At 35.4% G+C, this 17,679-nt stretch overlaps 1 long non-coding RNA gene across 2 annotated transcripts in view; it reads left to right on the top strand.

The window, feature by feature from the left end:
* The first annotated feature begins 8,283 nt into the window (after positions 1-8,283).
* The window catches only part of LOC138687266 (uncharacterized), a 35,995-nt gene continuing 26,599 nt past the window's right edge, over positions 8,284-17,679 (top strand). The window contains exons 1-2 of one of the 2 annotated variants that reach the window (XR_011326536.1): positions 8,284-9,945; positions 12,275-12,364. This is a non-coding gene — a long non-coding RNA (uncharacterized lncRNA). Of the gene's footprint in view, positions 9,946-12,271; positions 12,365-17,679 lie in introns of both variants that reach the window. The other variant, XR_011326535.1, reaches the window with a different exon arrangement.

The raw sequence follows: 17,679 nt of genomic DNA, 5'->3' as shown, positions 1-17,679 counted from the left end.
CTGGTTGAGGGGAAGAATTCAAGGCAAGATGCTACTTGATCTTTTTTAAAAACATCTCTTCCCTTCGTTCCTTTTACCCTCAAATAATAAGGGTAAATACTGGGGGAAAAAAAAAAAAAAAAGAGAGACTATCCTTACCTTTTTAGTTCCATAAATATTTCTATTGAAGTGAAGTAAAGTAGCAGTGAAAGCAGTTTCTCCACTGTTTAAATGATATAAAATATAACGAAGTGGAAATCTACAAAAGCAAGTAATCACTATTCTGAAATCTGCTGTAATCTGAAAAAATCAGACTCTCTTTACATTCCTAAAACAACACTAGTAATGAGATTGTTCAGTATTGTGAAGAATTCTAAAATAAAATGTTACATGGCACTCGACGTTTCTCCAGCAACAGTGGTTAAGCATATGCATAGGTAAAACTGTGTTGTTTCACACCTGTATAAAGGACAATTTCTTTGTGAAGAAGTGTTTAGAGACTCAATCGCTACCTAAAACATTGTGATATAGGGTTCATTTTTATATAATTAAAAATGGCACAAACTGAAAGTAACTCATAAAAGAATAGTAGCTCCATGTTGAGGTAAGTAGAACTTGCACATGAGTTTGGCATTTTGGAAAACAGGTCAGCTGCAAAACAAAAGACTTAAGTAAACAGCCTTGCTTTATGAAAAAGAAACAAATATGGAATGTCAGCAAGTGTCCTTTTGTGTAGTTTGGAACATTGCTAAAATTGGCCTAATGCCAGGATAAAAAATTGCTAGAAGTTTGAGAGTGCCTGAGCTATTAAATTGGATGTACTCTGGATATTAATAGAACCCAGAGGATGTAAGTAATGAATTAAATATTGATTGAAATACAACTGTCTCGCAATCATGCCTTGGGTAACCAGTGCCTTTGAAATTAGTCTGATTTTTATCAAATTATGCATTTGAATATTTCCTTCAAATGTTCTTTCAAATCAGTATAAATTATTGTATGTAGCTTGTATGCCTTGATCTTTAGCTTCCATGACAACAGGATACAGATAAATGTTTATCCATAACAATTGTAGACAATGTTTAGTATCACTGCTACTTTCCGTTAGTGCTGCTTGCTGCAAGAAAAAATAGCATCACTTTTTATGTGACTTGAAAGGAGCTTTTGTTGTAATAATTGAAGAAAAATGTGTACAAAGATGATCATTTGAAGAAATCTGAATGAAAGTAAAAATGATACAAGTAGGAGAAGAATGCTATTTTGCAGTGGTTGAAAGTTGTTTGTTGCCAACTTTATTGGTGATGCTGTTTGATAGACTTGAAGGAAACTATTTATTTAACTGACATAATACTGAGTTCAGATTAGTGTATATTAAACATCTAGAATGGATGCAAGATAACTTCCTAATAAACATCAGCCATTAGATTTTTACTTTTTAGAGCTTTAGTTATTTTCAATGCTTTCAGATTCTTGAATGTTACATGAGCTGGTATCTGTACAGTAATGAGCTGTTCCATCTCCCATTCAAACTGAGGAAAAAATACAATGACATGTTAAAATCAGTGTTTAGGAATATTTATGTTTTATATATCTAAATTGACACTTGGTAAATATAATGCTGGTATAGTATTCTGAAATTGAGCATGTTTTAACAATGTATAATATTCTGAAACCGGATGGTACCTTGTAGATGACTGTATGCTAATTCAATGTGTATGAAGAATTAAAGGCCAAGCACTGAGCAGTCACTGTTTACACAGAAGGAAATTGTAAATTGATACCTCTGCTTTTATGTTATTACAGAAACATATTCATAAACAAAGGATCAGATGTAGAATATTGTTGTTTCTGTGTTATTTTTAAGTTGAGACAGTCCTTGTTTTAGAGGTACTAGAAGTGGAGAAGGCTGGGGATCCTGCATTTCATCCAGTCTTGATTGGCAGATGGAGTAAACTCAGGTTTTTAAATGAAAGTACTCAGCAAAGCATTGTACTTTACAGATATAATCTATTATTCTTGCTTTTTATTATAAGCAACCTATACTATTTATGTTCTTGAATAATCTCAGTAAAATTGTCTAGAAAAGCAGAAATTCCATAAACCATTAGGCAGTTTTCCTCTGAATAAGTGCTTACATAGTTTTATTAACAAGTTTTAATGGGGTGCTAGAGTTTAAAGGATATGTTATTTAGCTTATCATAAGTCTGTTATTCTACCTTTTTTTTTCTGTTTTGAAGAGTAGATACTGATGTCAGCTTTGTGCCCAAATATTCAGCAACTTAATGATACATGATTATTGCTTTTGGGTTTCTGAAGTTTAACAGGTTATTACTGCTTTGTATAAGAACTCTTCTCCAGTATTTAATTTACTTTCAAATTCCAGAATTTTACATGATTTTATAAGTAATTTGGCCATTGGAGTGAAAGATTGGGCCATTTGAGATTTTCCAGTGTTTTCTTAGGGGAGAGGTTTTCTTTTTGAAACTGAAATAAATTAAATGTAACTAAGACTTCTGGATATCTGACAAAAATCAGAATGTTTATGTAAAGTTAAACAGTTTTCTCTCTTTTTCAATATACCTAGGTCTCAGTAGCCTGAAAATGAGCTGCCTTATATGTTATGGACTTCACTAGCTTTGTTATGTCAGTTACTTATTGAATGAAAAATAACATGAACAACATTCTTCGCTTTAGAAAAGTGCTTTAACTGACACTGTCTTGGATATAAGTTGTGTGCTCATGCTAACAGAAAAAAAATTATTTCCTTTTTTCCTATATTTATATTTTTATATTGAGAGCAAAAAATACATTACTATGTAAGAGGTAATGTTTATAAAAAGAGTAGCATCTGAGTTTTAAGTTTTTAATATCTAAGTAGTAGTCCTTACTTTCTAAAATGCAATATATTTTTGCTTTAGATCTTTTGACAATGTTATTCTTAATTATAAGTACTAACATCCATATCTCTCAGAATCTTGCATAACTTTGGTGCTTTATGCACAGAACGTTATTTCAAAGAGTAATATTAAATAATGCATCTCTGTCTGCTCTTTTGCACATTTCCCTTTCTAGGCTCTTTTATAGTAATAACCTTGACCCTTTCTGATGAGAGTCAGATGTAGATTTGCAAGTAACTTGAAGGTCCTTACAATGTGCTGTATATTCATGTGTAGCTTGTAAATCTTCAGATCTTTAGAGTTTTTTCATGTTTCTCCTACGTGCATTTTTTTCCTATATTAAAAGATGAATAAAAAAAGTATTGTAGACTTGAAATAACTTCCACTCTTGCCTGCTAGACTGTTTTGATACAATGTTTCAGTCTTTATAAATATAAAAATAAATATATATTCTTGGCAATAGTTAGTAGAACTATTCAGTAGTACCTGTCAGGTTATACTAGTGATTAGCTAAAGAAATACATTAGACCACAGCTGGAAAATTCCAATGATGGAAGCAGACGTCAGGATGTAATGAGTTGGCTGAAGAGCACTGTGTTTATCTTTTCAGGATGGAATGAATGTAACAGTCAAATAAAAAAGCCCTTAAATGTAACTTTGGGACTTCTAGTGATGTAAATGTGTTTGTACTTCAAATTATTTTATTTGTGATGTAGTAGTACTTTGTGCTCTGCCCATACATGTTTTTGGTGCTTCAGCAGCTTAATGGAGAATGGTATCTACAACCATGTTCATAAATATATGATAAATATGGCTTGCAGTATACAAAACCCATCTATTTTAAGTGTTGCCCTAAGTATTCCTTGTAAATATTTGAACAGTTGCTTAAAATGGGTTTTACAAGATCTCGCAACAGAATGACTAGCTTCAGTATTGGCATATTTGTTCGCTCTTACGTACATTTCTATACTTCATGAAATAATCTATATTGCTTCCTGTGTGGCTTGTGCTTTACACTTTTTACACTTTTCTTCCAGATAAGTGAGCAGCCCTTTACAAAAGGGAATTAACTGCTTTGTTTTAGACAAGTGAGTGCAGCATACAGATAACAGATGTGTAAAATAAGGCTAAACTGCTTGCTCACTGTTGTATCAGGATTCTGTGGCAGAACTGGAGGGAAAACGAAGGAGTCTTGTCATTCAATTCCATCCCTATCATGTGACCATAAATACTGAATATGTGTAATATTAAATGCTAAACTGAATTATCAACAAAAAAATTTAAAATTATTTTAAACATTTCAATCCCCCAGCAGCCAAGAATGCAAGTATGTAATAATTCTTTTATGTAAATATAATAATATTACAGCATTGAGAATATCATATTTTTATGGAAAATACTCTTAATAACATGAAGCTACAACACAAAGAAGTGGTCTAGAAACACAATAGTTGTACAAGGATGAAAAGCAATGTGAAAGTGTAAAGTATTAGTACAGCTTGAGGAGCAGTGCATTTATTTAATTTAGCAGTAGAAGTATTTGTGCCAGCACTTCATTGCCAGGGTTGGGGCCAGAGGTAATCTTATTTTCTGTGCAGTGTCAGATTTCCATATGGAAGATTTTTGTGTGTAATCCTTGCACATTGCTTATTAACAAATTATGGTGGAAAACTCTGCTCTGCAAAGAATCTAAACTTTCCTTGATGGAGCAGGATGGTGGACTAGATGTCATATCAGGGTCCAAAGATTAGTTGACAACCCCACTTCCCCCCCATCTTTATTGTAGTTTGTTTCAGGCATGACATTGTAAATACTTTGTGCCTTTTGTTTCAGTGGTACCATATATATGTAAAAAAAAAAAGTGTAGATGTATGGAATGTGTATGTGTATATACTCACATGTATGTGTGATGCATGAAAAATATATATGGAATAAAAATTATGTACTCCTCTTGTGTATATATATTATTTGGTATCTTCAGAAATTTTCCTTCTATTAAAATGGATAAGATGATATTTTAAGGTCACGCATGCATGATCAAACATGATGTTGCTATTTACAATACGTTTCCATTTTTGGACTCCTCCTTTTAGCGAGTTAGGATTCAGTTTTGCAAAACGTTTTAAAAAAATTTTTTGTTGGTTGCTACAGTTGTGTAATTAAGGCTTCGAACGCCAGTTGTGTATACTCTTTCTGTATAAATACATAACCAGTTTTAAAAAGGTGGTACTTATAACCTCAGTTTAATTTTTTTCTACTTCTAATATGAACGTCAATAGAATATTTTGTGTATACTATCCCTAGTACTAGAATAAATGGCTACAGCCTAGATTATTGTTAATTGTATTAATTCATTGAAACTGCCCTTCTTCTTGTTTGTAACTTAACTGGCAAGAGCCATATGATTTAGTACGTAGATATTCAGAATTGTTTCTCAAAGCTATAAGCGTTTTCTAAAATTTAGATTCTTATTAAAACTGGTTTTGAGAAATTGTTTTTTTAGTAGAATTTCAACCATACCTTGAAGGTGTATGATTACCACCCTCCAGCATAATCTCTGTCCTTAGCTTGCTAATTGAGACAGGGTGTTAAATTCTATTTGTGTCTATTTCTCAAAATAGTTATTCCAAGCATATAATTTCCCTTAAACACTTAAATGCTAATCATAATGTAAGGGAAGAGTGCCAGTTATATATTTTAAAGACCACTTAATACTTGGATATTCTATGCGTAAGACCTGATAAATAGGTCTTTGTTTTACTTTTTTAAAAATGTATTCTATAGCAATTTCATAATAGCCTTGCATATTGACATATTACTGTATTTCGTCTCAGTTTTACTTAGAATATATTAAAAAAAAAACCCCCAAAACCAAAAAAAACCCCAAACAGAAGTATCTGTCCCCCAAACTTATCCATTCTAGTAGGCAGGAAAAACTGAGTTGGTGCTAATCATGATCTGGTTTTTTTGGTCTTTTTTTAATTACAGTACAGTAAGTGGAAGAGAAATACTATTAAATTGCAGGGAACGAAGTACAATGAGGTAATGATACTTTTATTTAGATCATATATAAATGTGCTATGAGGCACACATTTAACATAGACTGTGATTATTTATCCAGGAGGATAAAAGAATGGAGAAGGCATTCCCTTTCACTGACAGGTATTAAAGAAACTGTAGTATATTAAGTCTTTTAATATAGACTGTATTGTTTCATTAACGTAACTTTGTTTCTAATGTTTTCTACAACAGTACATGTAATTTAATTAAAAAAAAAAAATAAAATTAAGTGGCCAGATCTATATCCTGCTAAGAGGAAGGAAGAAGAAAGAGCCTTTCCTCCTTGAACAAAATGGCAATCCTGCTTCCTTACTTATAGAAGGTGGTAACAAGTGACCTCAAAACAGGAATAGGTCGTGGACAGAGATAGTTCTTTAGGGAGCAAGGTCCCAAACCTCTCCTCTACTATTGGTGCTGCTGCTAGAAGAAAAACTCCTTTGTAAAGTTGGTTGGGTTTTTTTTCCACCTCACATATTGCTAACTGTATTGGGTCTGGCTGAGATGGAGTTAATTCTCCCCATAGCAGCCCTCGTAGTGCTGTGCTCTGCATCAGTAACTAGAAAGGTGTTGATAACACACCAGTGTTTTGGCTACTGCTGAGCAGTGCTGGCACAGCATCAAGGCTGTCTCTCCAACGTTTTTGCCCGCCCCCCAATGGCAGGCCGGGGCAGGGCAAGATCTTGGGAGGGGGCATAACCAGGACAGCTGACCTAAACTAACCAAACAGATATTCCATACCATATGACGTCAGCTCTGATATAAAAGCTAAGTAAAGGGAGACAGAAGGGGGGCATTTTTGCCTTCCGGAGCAACCACTACGCGTACTGAAGCCCTGCTGCCCAGGAAGTGGCTAGACATCGCCTGCTGATGGGAAGTAGAGAATAACGTCATTTGTTTTTCCTTTGCTTTTGCACGCGACCTTTGCTTTCACTTTATTAAACTGTCCTTATCTTGACCCACGAGCCTTTTGTTATATTTTCTCCCCCCTGTCCAGCTGAGAAGGGGGAGAGAGAGAGTGGCTGTGGTGGGTGCCTGGCATCCAGCCAGGGTCAACCCACCACACTAGCTTATAGACTACCTAATTAGATTTTTGGGGTGTGTTTCCTGTAAGGTATCTTGCTCTGCAAAGATGACGTTTGTGCATAAATACTATTGACCAAATGGCTCTTATGAAATAATAGTTTATCAACTACTACTGTTACATTTTTTCTTTTTACACAAATATTCATAACTTTCATATCAAGTTTGCCACTGCAATTGTTCTTCATTTTGTGGGGGGGAGGAGAAGGACATTCCAAAACAAGTAATATCTATATTTCTAGGGCATATCCTACACAATATGTGTCTTTGAAAAATATTACATTAGCTATATTCAAGATGTTCCTTAATATATTGTCCAGTCTGGAGAAAACTATTCATTATCATGCTTTCTGAACTTGAAAATACAGGTGCAATATTACCCGTTTTGATCAATAGAATGTCCCAGAGGTCAGTTAGCACTTTGCCTTCACTGCTACACAAATTATTTTAGGCTTTTTCTGATCCACTTCATTCACAGTTAAACATGTCAGGAATATATTTGTTCTTAAGGAGAATTTTTCTGGTTTATAAGCTTTCTAGAGTGAACCTTTGAACGTTACTGTGAACTTGAGTTTTGGTGAACATTTTCAACGAGTTCCAAAATGACAGGCAAAAACGTTTAAAAATACTCTGCATTCCTCATATGATGGTATTCATGTACATTGTCAAACAGTTTATGTACTGTACCAAGTGAGTTCTTTAATTAGCTTCAGTCATTGCTTTTTCTGTACTACTTTGAGCTTTTAATGTTCTTTAAAAGCAGTTCCACAATATCCTGGAATTGAAAGGGCACAGTGATGCTATAAAATGAGAACAGTGATGGTAAAATGAGAAAGAAGTGATAAATGTGCATACCATGGGATTAGCTATAGATTCTTGCAGTTGCCAAAGTTCTCATACTTGTAACATTTTTTTTCTCCTTTCTTAAAACTTGATGACTCAAAGTATCCTAGCATGAATGGTTCCAATACTACTGGACATTTGTTTGTTGAGTTTAAGGTTAAGTTTCTTATGTAGTGTCTGGTGCATGGCATTTGAGTGCTTTTGGCAATAGAGTGGCTCTTCTAAGAGTGAAGATCAGTGCAGTCTAGGTTTCTTCACCCTTTGAAGGTTTCCTTATGGTCTCATGTTAAGATTGTCTTTTGGCTTTTAAACCTTTTTCATTGTTTTACCTATGACAAAAGAAGTAAAAGATAATGTAGAAAGGGGTTAGCTCATTTTCGCCTTCAGCCATGTGCTTAAATAATCAAGACTTTTGTACTTGCTTTAATGTGTAAGTTTGTGTTCTAAACAAACATCTGGTTCATAATAATGGAACTTAGGGGACATATTCCAATTTATTTTTTATTTTTAATTCAGTCGTTGTTGGTCTACTATTAGTTTCTGTAGCTGGGCACAATGTAAAGGTAGTGAAATAGTGTTTTGTAAGAAAAGCAGTTTAATGGAAATTAGACCAGATTATAGCACTGTATGTGAATTCTCTTTCACAATTTACACCATGTGAAATGAGCTGTTTATTTTTGATGCAAAATTATTAAACACTTAAGAGGCCATATGTTTCATGTGATTGCTTTTTTTCTTCAGAAACAGACCACGATTCTCAGGAGTACTTAAGTCTCTTATTTTTCAGATATGTTCTGTGGAGCTGTTTCTGAATTTGTAATGTGTGTTGTATTACAGAATTTTAAAGAATCTTGCGCTGCAGCATGTTTTCCTTGTTTCTTGTCAAGAAATGTTTTCATACCATTGCAATAAGACAGTATACCAAATGGCAGGTTATAGCATGGTCCCTTCGTTTAACAACCTACATTGATTATTAAGATAAGCTCTCTGTATACTTGAAAGGAAACAATTCTGAAAAATCAAATTAGGGGAATTTACTGAGAAATAAAGACATATTTCTCTTGTACTGTCTCATTGCCTTTCAGTTCAGCTTCAGGTAGTATGTATATTTAAGTTAGAATTATGAGTTCAGACGCTGCTTGGATTCAAGAAATTGGCATCTTTGGATTTCTATTAGACTTTCATTCTGGAGCCCATACTGTTTCTACGGTGCTAATTTTGACTGATGGATTTGTGATTTTTCATTGATTTGCACCAGTCAGAAACGGTCAGAGCATTATTTCAGGGTTTAACTCCAGTTCATGTTCTCTGTATTAATCCTACATGCGTTCAATGTGTTGATTTCACCTACGTGACTTCTAATATGTAGCCTCCTACCATATTTTTACAAAAACTGCTTAGCTTTAAGTGTTTGTAAGTTACAGTTAGCTTGTAGACTAACACATTATGAGACATTTTTAGATGTATGATTTCTTTTGTATGCACTTCATTTTAAAAAAAGTTTGAAACAATCCCCATGTTCTGTTTTTGATCGGAGTCATTTCCCCTTACATTTTGAAAGGCTCTGTGCATGTGTAAATCAGAAGGGAATACGAGCAAAAAAAATAATAAAGTAATATGTATGAGTTCAGGAAGAATGTATATTTAGCATCTGTCCTCTCTAGCTTTTCCAACTGATTTCTGTGTGTTCACTAATGAGAAACTTGTAGTTTCCATAGCAACTCTACCATTTTGCCCCTTCTTTTGCTAATATGGAAAACAAATTTCCACGTAGAAAACTGAAACAGAAAAACAAAATATCCCCCTACTCTTCATTTCCTCTTTCGGTTCTCCCTGCCTATGCCCTTACCTCCAAAATCCGTGTAGAACAGTTTGGCTAGGAAGAGATGTCTTGAAATACTTTCTCAGCTGTCCTATGGTTAGGTTTCTTATACCTGATGTGAAGTAGATTTTTTTTTTTTTTTTGGATGCTGTCAATTTTAGGTGTCCTTTACCAGAGTGAAGGTCATCTGCTCTGTAAGAGGCATCCTCTGAGCCTTGAAGGATGGAGCCCTGGGAACATTTTGCTTGACCAGCTAGGTAGGAGGTAAAAGGACGTCTGCTTCTTGATACCTGAAACTTTTGGATTTGCACAAAACGAGTTTCAGCTAGGGTTAATGCACTTTTAGATAAGAACGCATATAGTCTAGTTAACTCAAATTTTATCTAGTAGATATTACTGTTTAAAAGATTAATGTTTTTTCAGGGCAAGTCTGTCTTTGGTCACTGAAGGGAGGAAATGTTAGGAAAAGTTATGAGTTGTTACCTTCTTGTAAAATGTTAAGTAAAAGTTAATTTAGGTACAACAATGCCATGTTGTTTTAGTTCCTCTATTAGCAATGTGATGAGATGAATATGTATGTTGCAATATATCTGGACACAGTGTATGATACCATTTTTCTAGCACCTATTATCAATGGTGACCAAATGCTTTTCCTATGTGCATAATTTTTTAGAAAAACCCCTGAACACCAACAATTATAATAGTAATAAAAATGGCACCTTAGAATTTTACAGATTATCTAAGCACGTACTTTGCTTTGAAGAGTGATGGCACTTTCTGTATTACTTGAAATATTTAAGCATTCTTGGATCCAAATGAGACCCAGAAAGATAGAATTATCACTTTGAAGTTGTTATGCAGCTATCCTAGAATGCGAATACACAAGGTAGAAAGAATATTAGGGTCATACTGTCTTCATTACTTGCTTTAGTCTTAGTGTAGTATTGGCTGATTGTTTGGGAACTGAAATACAAGGAACATTTTTACCATGGTTTGGTTTGGGGTTTTCTTGTTGTTTTCCCCATGACAGTATCATTAGAAAACAGATCCATATATTTTCTACCAAGTCATATATTTTCACCATTGACTTAGACAAAAGCTTGTTGCTTACCGACGTACTATAAACAGTTTACACTTACGTTTTGTGTATTCCATACACTTTTGATTGTTAGAACACTTTGAAGATGTTTGTGCATTAAAATATCCTGAATAAAGTATACGTAGCCAAACCATGAAAATCTTATTTGGGTTTTGCATAAGCTTGAAGACTTGTACTGTATGAACTGATATTCTTTATTTTGTATATAAAGACTTGAGTCTATCTGACTCTGTTGTGGTTTAACCAGCCAGCAATAAGCCCCACACAGCTGCTTGCTCGCTCCCCCTTGGTGGGATGGGGAAAGATATCAGAAAAGTGAGAAAACTCGTGAGTTGAGATAAAGACAGTTTAATAGGTAAAGCAAAAGCCACACACGCAAGCAAAGCAAAACAAGGAATTCATCCACCACTTCCCATGGGCAGGCAGGTGTTCAGCCATCTCCAGGAAAGCAGGGCTCCATCACATGTAACAGTTGGGAAGACAAACGCCATAACTCTGAACATCCCCCCCCCTTCCTTCTTCTTCCCCCAGCTTTATATACTGAGCATGACGTCCTATGGTCTGGAATATCCCTTGGGTCAGTTGGGGTCAGCTCTCCCGGCTGTGTCCCCTCCCAACTTCTTGTGCCCCCCCAGCCTACTCACTGGTGGGGTGGGGTGAGGAGCAGAAAAAGCCTTGGCTCTGTGTAAGTGCTGCTCAGCAGTAACAGAAACATCTCTGTATTATCAACACAGTTTTCAGCACAAATCCAAAACATAACCCTATACTAGCTTCTGTAAGAAAATGAACTCTATCCCAGCCCAAACCAGCACTTTCTCTAATGTGTAAGTGTAATTAAAGAGTTTGTGTTTAGGTATTTGGAATTTACTTCACATAGGGTATGCATGTAGTAATCTCAGCCTAAAATTTCATAGGGTCATTGATGGGCAGAGGCATTAAAAAACAAATGAAACAAGCCCCAAACACCCTAATAAACCCAGTCTCTCTGCTCCAAACCTAAAGGTTACATTTTGTGTAACAGACAAGTTTTCAAACGAGAAGCAAATGACCAAAATGTGTAAAAAGAAGTAATATCAATGTAGACTTTTTCTTTCCTATACTCTTGCCAAGGAGACTAAACGTTTTAAAAGAATCAAAGCAATTAGTGGAAGCAGATGACGTGTTCTGTGGCTGTTTCTGTATTGGGGCTGATCTAAAACTCCACATGAAAATATTCTTTGTCTTTGGAAAATCTCAATTTCTGGTTGTGTAGTGTGCTTTCAGTTAAGGTTTTGATAGGAGTCAGTATTTGCTGCATATATACCTGCAGGAAACCTTTAGAAGTCCTGCTCAGGGCTTTGCCTGGGCATTCAAAATCAAAGCGGGGGGATCTATCATGCATCTCATCCAGGTGAATTTAAGTCTTGAGAGCAAGAAACTGTGGTCAGTAAGTGAACATTTATCCTCCACTTGTTGTACCTGCATTATGCTATCATCGCTCTATTTTTTCAGCAGACTGGTGGTAGGTGTGTTTGACTGGTTCCAGCATCACTTCCCCTGACAGCAGAGACAATCCTCCCTAAGGAATAACAAGTTTTGACTCAGGTACTTTGTAAACCTCATTTCTACAAAGCCAGAACACCATTTCATATCTGGCTTTTGAAATATGGTGCATGGTGTGCGTGGCTGACTTATTGTGCACTAGTTTTCTTGAGTTAGCATTTTTAGTTGCAATTTGTGCATTTTCTCCTGCTGCAGTTCCCAAAGAACTTAATGGGCCCCTACTGACTAAAATGGCTGCAGGTTTTGCAAGCATTGTTGTTAAGATTATGATCTTGTAATTCTTGGAAAATGCCAGAGTCTGCAGTTTCAGACAGTGTACAAAATGTCATATAGGTTTAGCAATCCAACGCTACACCTTGTAAACCATATCTACTGATAGTGGGCGTGGGGGGAAGATATAAAATTAGGGAGAATCTTTCTGATTGTAGCCCACTCACTTATTTGAATTTTGTAGAATATCTGGTTTTAAAATACAAATACTGTAGAATTAAATGTAAAATGACAATAATGTGTCTCTGTATAGTACTTTCCACCCATCAGGATCCCCAAGCATTTCATGGTGATTTACACAACATTTACAGACTGTTTCATTCTCATTGAAAAACAGCAGTTATGCATAGCTGACTTGGTTCTGAATAGGGATTAGAGTATAGTGTAACCTGATCTTATGTTCTGAATTCTGCTAAATTGCTTTGGTTCAATTTACACTTGATTTCTATATTGTAGTAATAGGAACATCATTCTTAATTCAGACTATGGAGATGACCTTTTTAATGTAGTATACTTCTAACAGTCCAAGTTTTTGTGAAGAAACTTTAATCGGTATGAAAGTGTGATAAGCTAGTATATATTTCTTCATGTATTTTTTTTCTTCCTATACAGGACAGATAAACACACAACTTTTTATTTTTGTTTAAATAACAGTGAACTCTAGCTTTATTTAGGCTTATACCTAATATGGTCCAAATGCAGTTAAAGTAGCATAACTTTAAAGCCTAGATAAGGAAGGACAGCATCCTTCTGTCTTGAGAGCATGGGTTATCTGCTTGAGCCCAGGTTTTCTTCAGCCTTCCTATAGCATACCTAAATCCTGCCTGTGCTCCAAAAGGAAATGATGATGCTTAACTGAATTTGTGTTCATTTCTCTTCCCCCTTCCAACTTCCTTCTTCATATAGAAAATAAGCCTTATGAAAAACCTCTAAAGCTTGAGGTCCCACCCCTGCCATCCTAGTCTATGCACATGCAAGTAATACTCACTTTCTTTCTGTAAGTACTCTTGTGAGGTAATTTGCATCTCTCTTCCTAATAATTCATGCAAACCCCCAAAGGAACCATACAGTAGTTTGAAACAAGGGGTTTCTATGAAAGTGCTTTAAATAAATTTGCAGATGATTGGTTTTCAGTATTGTCCCATTACAAGTACTTCATCTTGGCAGATGCCCTGCCTTTTAAAGATTAGGGTCCCTGCCTTTGAATACCATGGCTAGCTGTATTTCTTCTCCATAAAGCTTTTTTTGCACACTTAGGTGCATATGAACCTTTTTAACCTCAGATTTATCAGCTAGGTGAAGCTACAGCTGACCTGATTGAGTAGTCCTGCTTCTGAATCCCCAAACAGTTCTGTTTATATAGCAATGTACCATTACCTTCCCATACCTTAGAGGCAATTTTTTCTTTCAGTAAAAACTGTGGTACCTGGAGTTCTGCCTCTGAATGTCATAGAAGTAAGTGTTCAGAAAGGTGACTTAGGATATTTAAAATGTGTTCAGGGACTTAAGGAAAGAAACAGCAAGTGACATACTAGGTTTGCAAAACAGGTAAGCCTGAAGGCCTAGAACAAAGATGCTTTGGAGAAGCAAGACACCTCTCAATGAACACCTCTGTAATAGCCTCTCAGATCAACCCAATTCCTAATTGATGGCTCTGTGCTTGCATTTCATAATTTTACTTTGCCCTCTCAGAGGAGGGGTGTTGGAAGATGACTACAGTAGATGGTTCTTCTGTACAATGGGCTTAGTTATTGTTTTTTGGAAGCCTCAAGATTTTACTTTTGCTTCTGCCTTCAGGGCCTAACTAATTTGAAATCTCACTTTTAAAAGTTTAGCCTACCACCATTACTACTAATGATAATTTTCTGGGAGTACTCTGTTTGCATTTGATTGTACCACAGTTATTAAACTTGTGTAGTGCACTCTGAGTAGCCTTGCTTCTTGATGGCTGTAATCTTGGATGGTTCCAAGGAGGAGTATTTCCTTAATTTCCTGAAGAAAGAGTTCTCAGAAATTTGCCCCTCTGTTATATATGGCTTTTTTGTGGAGGTACTTTAAGTAATTTGTTACTACTCCTTTATTAGTCTTTTTATTTCTCCTGTTGCTTTTTTCTTTTTTTTCTTTTTTCTTTTTTTTTCTTTTTTTTTCTTTTTTTTCTTTCTTTTTTCTTTTTCTTTTTTCTTTTTCTTTTTTTTTTTCTTTTTTTTTTTTTTTCTGAAAAAGCAGTCAAGCAACTCTACTAAATTCTGTGGTTATAGGGCATGGTTGCTTCAGGCAATGTGGATCCTGTTGTGTGTCCCTTTCTCTTCAAGGGCTGCACAGGTGAAGCTAACTGAGCTGTGCCCAGCAAGCTGAATGTCAGTGTTTGTGTGAGCAGGATGAATTAGGTTATGCAGGGTCACAGGATGTCTGTAGCATGGCCTAGTCCTGAAGGTGACTCTTCTGACAGCATTTCCGCTGGAACAAGGGCAATTGGTTATTGCCAACCAAACTTCAAAAAACATATGATGAAAATGGAAAGATTTCTCATAGTTCTTGTTAAAATATTTTCAGACACAGAAGTGTGTGTGTGTTTAACCAAACCACTTAAATCCCAGGAATACCCAGCAGATGGCAGTTTGATCAAATATGTGTTTATTGCATTTACATGGGACTCTAAAAAGCTTTAAATATTTATCCACATTCAGTAAAACTCTGCTCATCAAATCATATGCTTACAGTTCTTTCAGTAGATGAAATGGCATTAAACTTGTAGTCTAGCTTCCTATAGTGTTTGATTATATAAAAATCTGATATTTTGAGTCTTGACTTAAACCCATAAAAATAGGCAGAACCTTTACCAATCCTTGCAGTAAACTTAGGGAGTCTAAAATCACTTTAAAAAACTCTGAAGACTAAACAGCACAGTTTTGCCATGTCATCTTGTACTCAGTATTTGTGAACGATGTCTTTTTGTACAAAAGCCCATCTGTATCTGGGATAGCTAGGAAACTACACGTAAGAGGTTCATTCATGCATATATAGAGATAACTGCATGTTTGTACCTGTGAAGAAGTACAAATGATAGAGTTAAAGCAGTAAATTGGCCCATGCCTATACCTCTGTAGTATAAACTGTGAAGAGAACTCTTCTTCTATTGTTCTACTATAGTTGAACAGAGGTGAGCGTGGTATGCACACCTAAAATTTAAAATACAAAAAAATTCAACTGCAATATATGGTTAAATATTGTACCAGAACACTGCACATATAGGTTGTTACGGCTCTGTTCTTCATTCTTGTTCTTAATTACCATTTCTTCTGTCCATCATTTTCTACTTATTAAAAAAAGAAACAGTAATATTGCTTGCTTTTGTGCTTCTTGTCAGAATACGTGTATGTGTCTGAGCATGTACATGTAAAACTTACATAATGGTACTTACTCTAGGGTCGTCTCATAGGCAGAGTTCTCCAGTACTATTTGTGATCCTAATAGTAGTTACTGAGGACATGTAGAGGAAAATTATGTAAAAACTTAACGAGCCGGGGAAGCTGTATAACTTCACTGAAATTTAATGCATAGTAATTATTGCAAAAGCAATACAGGGTAATCAGTGTGGTAGGCAAAGACCACGAAAAGAAACTGGTTTTTTTCTGAATGCTTCCTTACTTATCTATAGTTTTAGAATAAATCAAAGTAGTTAATGTGCTCACCTAAATAATTGGATTTTATTTTGGTCAAACTGCTTCTCATTCTTAGCAACATCTGTTTTCATGTGGGAGCATTTAAATTTCTGAAAGTTTCTTGTTCCTCTGTAAATGTCTATCAAGCTTAATTTACTAAGGCCTTTCAGATGTGGCATTGTTTAGTCTTGTTTTCTTGGATTCTGTGTTTGTTTTAAATAAACACTTTAAATAATTGTAAGTAAAATATTTAAATATATTTTTAAAAAACTTTAGTTACTTAAATGAAAGAGGCATGGGGACCTCTGAAACAGAAACACAGGTTGCACCTCTGCTTCATCTGAAGAGGAAATGTCACACACTGTAATGGCTGTGGTCTTCACTGACAGTCCTACCTGTGCCTAGACTGGAAACATTCAACACTGGTTTGACAAACAAGTAGTTCGATAGTTATCACCAAAGAGAACAGTAACATAGATTGATTAGATGGGGGTGGTTTATTCTCGGGTTTTGTTTACATGCTGTTACCTAAGTATGATTACTGTCCAGGCCAGAAATTACTCTTTGCATTTCTGCTGGGTTTTCTAGGACCTGACCAGGAAAACCCAGCCACACCTTCTAGCCTTCAGTTATATGGTTCACTTCCTGCTTGATGCTAGGCCACTAGAATAAAACATACTTGGAGAAAACCATGCAGATTTTTTCATTACCTAATTTAATAGTTCCTGGTTAAATGCAAAGACTACTGAAAGGGGATAATCCAATGCTTTTATTTTCTGGTTGGATTTCCCCTATCATAGGAACACTTCCAAATGCTGCTATTTTGATGGTAGTTCTTCAGTTTGTATGGAGAGACTCAAAATCACCTTAAAGTGAAAAGGAATACCTTACTTGTATGAACAAGTTCCTAGACTGAATCAATATTGTTTGCTCTGTTAGTTTCTTTCATTTGGCACAAGAGATGTTAATACCTCTTATGCAAGTCTTAGACTTCTGCACAGTTTGTGCCTCCTGTTTTCTGTTGGTCCTGCATAGTTTCAGGGGGTGGAAGGGAAGGGTTTCATCACTGGAATACACACAGCAAAGTAATATGATCAGACTCAAGCTTGACACACTGAGTAATCTGTGATATGCTAACATTTCAGTATCATGTTAATATTGCATTAGACTAATATGACACTAATACAAAATGACAGGAAAAATGACTAATACAATAAGACTTTCATATATTACTTTAGGGCTGCCATATCTGTCCTTTTTAATTCACCTGAAGCCCTGCTTAAGTGCAGAATGAGAGCTGCATCTAGAGCATAGCTGGGGGAAAAGCCCATTTTAGGAAGAAGGCCATTTCAAATATTGTGTAACAACTAAGATAGAAATACTCTTAACAACACTTGTGCTTTACATACTAAGAATGATGGCAAT

Source organism: Haliaeetus albicilla, chromosome 10 (genome assembly GCF_947461875.1).
Source record: "Haliaeetus albicilla chromosome 10, bHalAlb1.1, whole genome shotgun sequence".
Taxonomy (NCBI): Eukaryota; Metazoa; Chordata; class Aves; order Accipitriformes; family Accipitridae; genus Haliaeetus; species Haliaeetus albicilla.
The sequence above is the reverse complement of the archived record's forward strand: the minus strand, read 5'-3'. Positions and strand labels throughout refer to the sequence as shown.